The sequence below is a fragment of the Rutidosis leptorrhynchoides genome, chromosome 4, assembly GCF_046630445.1.
Source record: "Rutidosis leptorrhynchoides isolate AG116_Rl617_1_P2 chromosome 4, CSIRO_AGI_Rlap_v1, whole genome shotgun sequence".
Taxonomy (NCBI): Eukaryota; Viridiplantae; Streptophyta; class Magnoliopsida; order Asterales; family Asteraceae; genus Rutidosis; species Rutidosis leptorrhynchoides.
In genome coordinates this window covers 493,724,605-493,731,269 of record NC_092336.1, presented here as the reverse complement: position 1 = coordinate 493,731,269, position 6,665 = coordinate 493,724,605, and positions in this window count along the sequence as shown.

Below are 6,665 nucleotides of genomic sequence, written 5' to 3'. Positions count from 1 at the left end.
TATAAACTTGCTCGATTACGATTACATATTTTAATAAATACACAATTGATATAGGTTCGTGAATCCAAGGCCAACCCTATTTTTGTTCAATGCCGTTATATGTATTTTTACTACAAAATACATTATGGTGAGTTCATTTGATTCCCCTTTACTCTTTACATTTTTGGGACTGAGAATACATGCGCTGTTTTTATAACTGTTTCCTAAATGCTTTTGAGATATATTTTTGAACTGAGAATACATGAATTGCTTCTATAAACGTTTGACGAAATAGTTACAAATATTCAAAACTACATTCTATGATAGAATTATTTGGATTCAGAGGTTCGATTTCTATAAAGATTGTATTATCGACCATCGGTGAGATGATTTCGTCATTGCACTACGCGTTAGCTACCGATATGGTTCGATTTAGTAGTTAGTAACGGTGAGATGATTTTGTCATTGCACTACGCGTTAGCTACCGTTTTAACTACCATCGGTGAGATGATTTCGTCATTGCACTACGCGTTAGCTACCGATGTATTGTATTTTATTGTATCATAGTCGACTTTGTAGTTGGTAACGGATGGATGATTTTGCATTGCGTACGCATTAGCCCCCGTTTCAGCTACCCTCGGAGGGATGATTTTGCATTGCGTACGCATTAGCCCCCGTTGTAAAAATTATATTGTATTAACTACCACGGTGAGATGATTTTTTCATTGCACTACGCATTAGCTACCGTTGGTGAGTGTTTGAAAGGTTCCGGTGTTCTTCATATGAATGATTTTACAGCAGGAATAGACCTGCACAGATTGTTTTCTAATTATGAGTATCTTGTGGTCTATTAAAATTATGGAAATGATTATTATGATAAACTTATGAACTCACCAACCTTTTGGTTGACACTTTAAAGCATGTTTATTCTCAGGTATGAAAGAAATCTTCCGCTGTGCATTTGCTCATTTTAGAGATATTACTTGGAGTCATTTATGGCATATTTCAAAAGACGTAGCATTCGAGTCGTTGAGTTCATCAAGATTATTACTAAGTCAATTATAGTTGGATATATTATGAAATGGTATGCATGCTTTCAACTTTCGATGAAATAAAAGTTTGTCTTTTAAAAACGAATGAAATGTTTGTAAAATGTATCATATAGAGGTCAAGTACCTCGCGATGTAACCAAATGTAATGTATTCGTCCGGATGGATTAGGACGGGTCATGAAAAGGTACTACTCGGTTAGTTCATGTTACTAATATGCTATGATGTACATCCTTCGTTAACGACTTAACAATCGTTAACTATAATCTCTGCTTCGACTTAATAGATTCCATTTCATAATAAATCAAGTGTACTATTCAAATACATGTTTGATTTTACACTTTCATTTTCAATATACTTGAAACTTTCCAGAAAACATCATTCGTACCTTGCGAAACTCACAAGAAATCCACGAGCACCAACATCATTCACTAAGGAAATATCAATAAAAATGAATAATGAAGTATTGATTCATGATTTCATTTACGTTGAAGAAATAATCCGCGAAGACTACGTAAATTCTAAAGTTTTAAAAGTTATCATTTCTAGTTTGAGTCGAAAATCAAATGAGCTTAATTTAATATTAACTTATTAGATCTATATTACATCCGAAGAAAATATACATATATTTTCATAAAGACTGTAATAAAATTTCCTTGTACAAAATATTACTTGAGAAACTTTTAACGGGTAGGTAATACCCGAGAGATATATAAATTTACAATTAATATGTTACTTTTAACTTTCGGTTGACTTTGACTTTTAGTTGACTTTTGTTGACTTTCTAATTAAGGAAATTTTCCTAAGTTAGAAACTTTCCTAAAATAGAAACTTTCCAAAAATAGAAATTTTTCCAGAAATGGAAACCTGCCAAAAATAGAAACTTTCTAAAAATAGAAAGTACGTGTTATACGCTGTCCTGATCAAACCGAAGCATACTGAGTGTTGTTCTATGTTTACTTGCAACAAGTACTATAGCTATCATACTAAGACTTGACCTAAGTTAGTTAATTATATCGACCTGCTTTATTTATAGGTCGGCGTTGTGATCATTCTTGATCACTTTACTTCCTGCAGTTCACGTTTTCTGTGTTATTACTTCGTTTACGTTAAGGTGAGTTATAGTCCTATTTTTCTATTTTAAATCTTTTGGGATGAGAATACATGCATTTTATTTTTCATATTAGACACAAGTGGAAGTTGGTTTAAATTATTCATTGTGAGTCGAACAAATATATTCCCTAATCTGGTAATTGTAATCACTAGTTTCTACTGGTGAACGCGAATCCTATGGATAGATCTATCGGGTTTGACAACCCCATTTCGAGCTAGTCACGCTAGCAATTTATAATCGGAATGTATTAGTACTTCGTTATTATTTGAAGATACACCTGTTCAGTGTATATTGTGTTTGGTAAGGGTGGAATTGGTTAAGTGGTTACCAGGTGGCTCACAGATAATGGAATAATGTTTTTATATGTTTTCGAGCATATAAATTTTGTTGTCCAAAATGAGTTTTTATGTTTTCAAACATAAATTTTTATGGTTTAATTTAAATATTGTTTGCAATATTAAACCTACAATTCACTCAACATTTTTGTTGACAGTTACTCGCATATTTTATTTTCAGGTTCATGATTGATTGCTTCCGCTGTGCTTAGAGAGTCTGCATATTTATGATGGCAGCTTTTGTTAAACATTAACTTGCATTCTATTTTGAAACATTAAATTGTGGGTGTTTGTTGATTTTGTTTTGGTCAACTTTTGGTTAAGAATTTATGTATGGTTTTTCTAAACTTACATATTTTGGGTAGGTTTCCTTTATAGGAAATCATTTTTAAATAAAGAATGCAAGGTTATTTATTAAATTCATTTAGAGTTATGATCAAGTTGTGGGATCAAGTGACGGAGCCGTTAAGGGTACTTGACGGGCCATCACAGAATGTGCGGTAAAATCGATACGAAAGTGTAAGTAAGTAGTAAGTCGGTCCAAAAGGTCCTCAACCTAAGTCAAAGGTTACTAAGTCAGTAAATCATCCCAAAAAGTTTAAAAGTAAGTATGTTAAGTCTTAAGTATCATCATTATCATCATACGTAAAAGATAAAGTAAGTTTTCAATAAGAATAGAGATCGAAACGAAAAGCTGAATTCGAACAGCCGCTACGACCTCTATACAAACTGAAATGACGCGCGGCTAGTGGACAAGGCTCTGTTTGTGAGTCCTCTTACCGCTATCCAAAAATCAGATCCAAACTCAATGTCATTTGACCGTGGCGACGGTTCAAGCGTGAGCAGGTCAGAAATTTCAGCACGTCGTTACGAAGGCGTAGTGAACTTCGGAAGACTATAAATCCCAAACCGTATATCGGATTTAGGCGAGTCTTAAATGAAAAGTCATCTACACGAACTGAACTATCTGGAAATCAACTTTCCAGAAGCTCCAGGAGTCTGATCAGACCCTGAAAAACAGATTCAAGTGCTCCGGTGGGTTTCTTGGTGTTTGATGCTTATCACGGTTCTCATCCTTGATGCGTATAAGCCTCAAGTGTACAACTCTTTGATGTTTTAGCATCACTTTGATCAAGTTTTAACCATCAAAACACAATGTCAAGACTAAGAAAGAAGTACAACTCATTTAAGAGTTTGAGCAAGATAATGAACCAAAGTTACATCAAGTTCTTAGTTTCGACACAAGTACAAGTTCTATTAGGCTATAAACTTTGATTCAAACTAATCAAACAAGACCTTAAGTTATAGAACTTAGATCTTAGCTAAATATTGAAGAACTTAGACTATAAAGTCTAGATCTTGTGTTCTAGGTGAAACCCTAAGTTATAAAATTTAGACTTTCAACTTTTACAAAATCTTAAGTTATAAAACTTAGATTCTTACAACATAGAATGAATATAAGCTAGTGAGCTTTTGTTTTAACAAGTTGGATGACCATAAGTTACATAACTTAGATTAAACAAAATAATAATGAAACCCTAAGCTAGAAAGCTTGGATTCCTTAACAATACTTATGAGACTTCAAGCTAGAAAGCTTGTATCTTTGTTTAATGAAATCACAAGTTACAAAAGTGAAGTAAAACAACATAAGTTAATAAACTTGATCTTTTAACAAACTTGTAGAAACCTCGAGCTACAAAGCTTGGATTTCTAATGTTCTTGAAGATCTTTAAAGCAAAAAGTTAGATCCACAAGTTACATGAAGATCATAAACATAGTGATGTAGGCACGCATGATGGGTCTGGCCCAATTATGATTGCTTCTTGTTTTAGCCTTGGATCAAAGAAAAAAACTATGTTGTTGGGCCTTGGGACACGCATGATCTTTGACATGGGTTAGCATGTGAGCTTGAAGAACAAGCAATAGACTATCAATTGAAAATTGGAGTCTAAATTGAAAATTTATTTAGTTTCCTTTTTATTAATTATTTGTTCTTATCTCCATCCTATTAGTTCACCTATATATAATGAACGTTGAATAGATTATTATTGGTTATCTTGAATTAATTAATAAAAGTTGTAGACTCGAGGACGAGTATTTTCGAAGAAGGGGAGAATGATGTAGGTACGCATGATGGGTCTGACCCAATTATGATTGCTTCTTGTTTTAGCCTTGGATCAAAGAAAAAAACTATGTTGTTGGACCTTGGGACACGCATGATCTTTGACACGGGTTAGCATGTGAGCTTAAAGAACAAGCAATAGACTATCAATTGAAAATTGGAGTCTAAATTGAAAATTTATTTAGTTTCCTTTTTATTAATTATTTGTTTTTATCTCCATCCTATTAGTTCACCTATATATAATGAACGTTGAATAGATTATTATTGGTTATCTTGAATTAATTAATAAAAGTTTGATATTGAGCCATTGACTTTGTTACTTCGTGAGCTTATATTTGGCCACGATCATTATTTTGTGTGTTACGTAAGAATAATACAATTTATTTGTGTTTAATTCTGTTTGGCCACGATTCGTTTACATTACATAGGTTTTGATCTTTTAACAAAAATAAAGAGATCTTAAGCTATAAAACTTAGATCTAATAAAGTAATGAAGATTCAAAGCTAAAAAGCTTAAATCCTTCATGTTCTTGAAGATTTTCAATCAAAGTTTGAATCTACAAAATATAACAAGATCAAAAGCTAAAAAGCTTGATCCCATGATAATGATGATGAATTCGTGAATAAGAAAGAAAAAGGAAGAAAGAAATTTAAGAAACTTACAAGTTCTTAAGCTTTTAGTGTGAGAAAGTTAGAGAGAAAACTTGAGAGAAAATGTGTGTGTGTGTTAAGAAATGAAATGAAGTGTGAAATGAGGATGAAGTTTAAATTTAAGGTGGTGGTGGTGTGTCCCCAAAACTGACGGTTTAGGGGTGATGGGGTTGTGTGGTCCATGGTGGTGGTACAATGGTGATGTAGGCATGTTGGGTGGCATGGTGTATGGAGTTAAAATGTGTAAGTACTAGTACATAAGCATGCTTAGAAATTTTGTCTTAATGCTTAATGGATTTTGTCTTTAGTTAATTGGGCTAACTAACCCATTAATTTGTCCACTTGAGTAGGGTGGGCCTTTGATAAACTAAGTCCATTAAAGCAACAAGCCCAATAATACTAACTAGTGTACATTAGTAAAACACTAAGTGTAATTAAGGAACCAACAAGCCAAGTAATTGTCATTAAGAAATAACAATTAGGATTAAGTAGTCATAACGCTCCAATTATGACAAAAGTTTAACGTGTAGCAAGTACGTATCTCGTTCTAAACAACTAGTGACACTAACTGTCGTAAAAGCATTCGAGGATCAAGTTAAGTGATTAAGCACTTAATAACACATTGTAAGGTATTAACGAAAGTAATTAACATGGATAATGATTCCAGAATGTTATCTAGCTCAGCACGCACATATACGCAGTTTCGTGAAAGTATAAAGCATATATATAAGTCGAAAAAGTCGGGTCGTTACACTTACTCTGACGCTGATTGGGCAGGTTGCCCTACTACTAGACGCTCTACATCGGGCTATTGAGACTTTCTCGGCAACAACCTACTATCCTGGTCGTCCAAACGGCAACTCACGCCCTCTCGCTCCAGTGCAGAAGCAGAGTATCGCAGGTTGCTAATACCGTTGCCGAGACTTATTGGATTCGTAATCTTCTCCGAGAGCTACATTGTCCTCTAACATCAGCTACTCTCGTATATTGTGATAATGTCAGCTCTGTCTACCTCTCTAACAATCATGTTCAGCACCAGAGGACCAAACACATCGAGATTGATATTCACTTTTTCGCGACATTGTTGCTCAAGGACAAGTTCGCGTATTACATGTTCCATCCAGATATCAGTTTGCCGACATCTTCACTAAGGGTCTACCATTTGCTCTGTTTGATGAGTTCTGATCCAGTTTGAGCGTCCGACCAACTCCCGCTCCAACTGCGGGGGGATGTTAGTCATATTTGTATCCCATGTATCATATATTTTGGGCTTAGCCCGTTTATGTTTGTTAGGGTTTATGGCTATATATTAGCCTCTATTATGTACGCTACTGACAATTCAATACTTATCAATTACGTATCAATTATCTCTCAATTATCTAGCTTAACACCCCATTGTTAGTTGAAGAATCTCT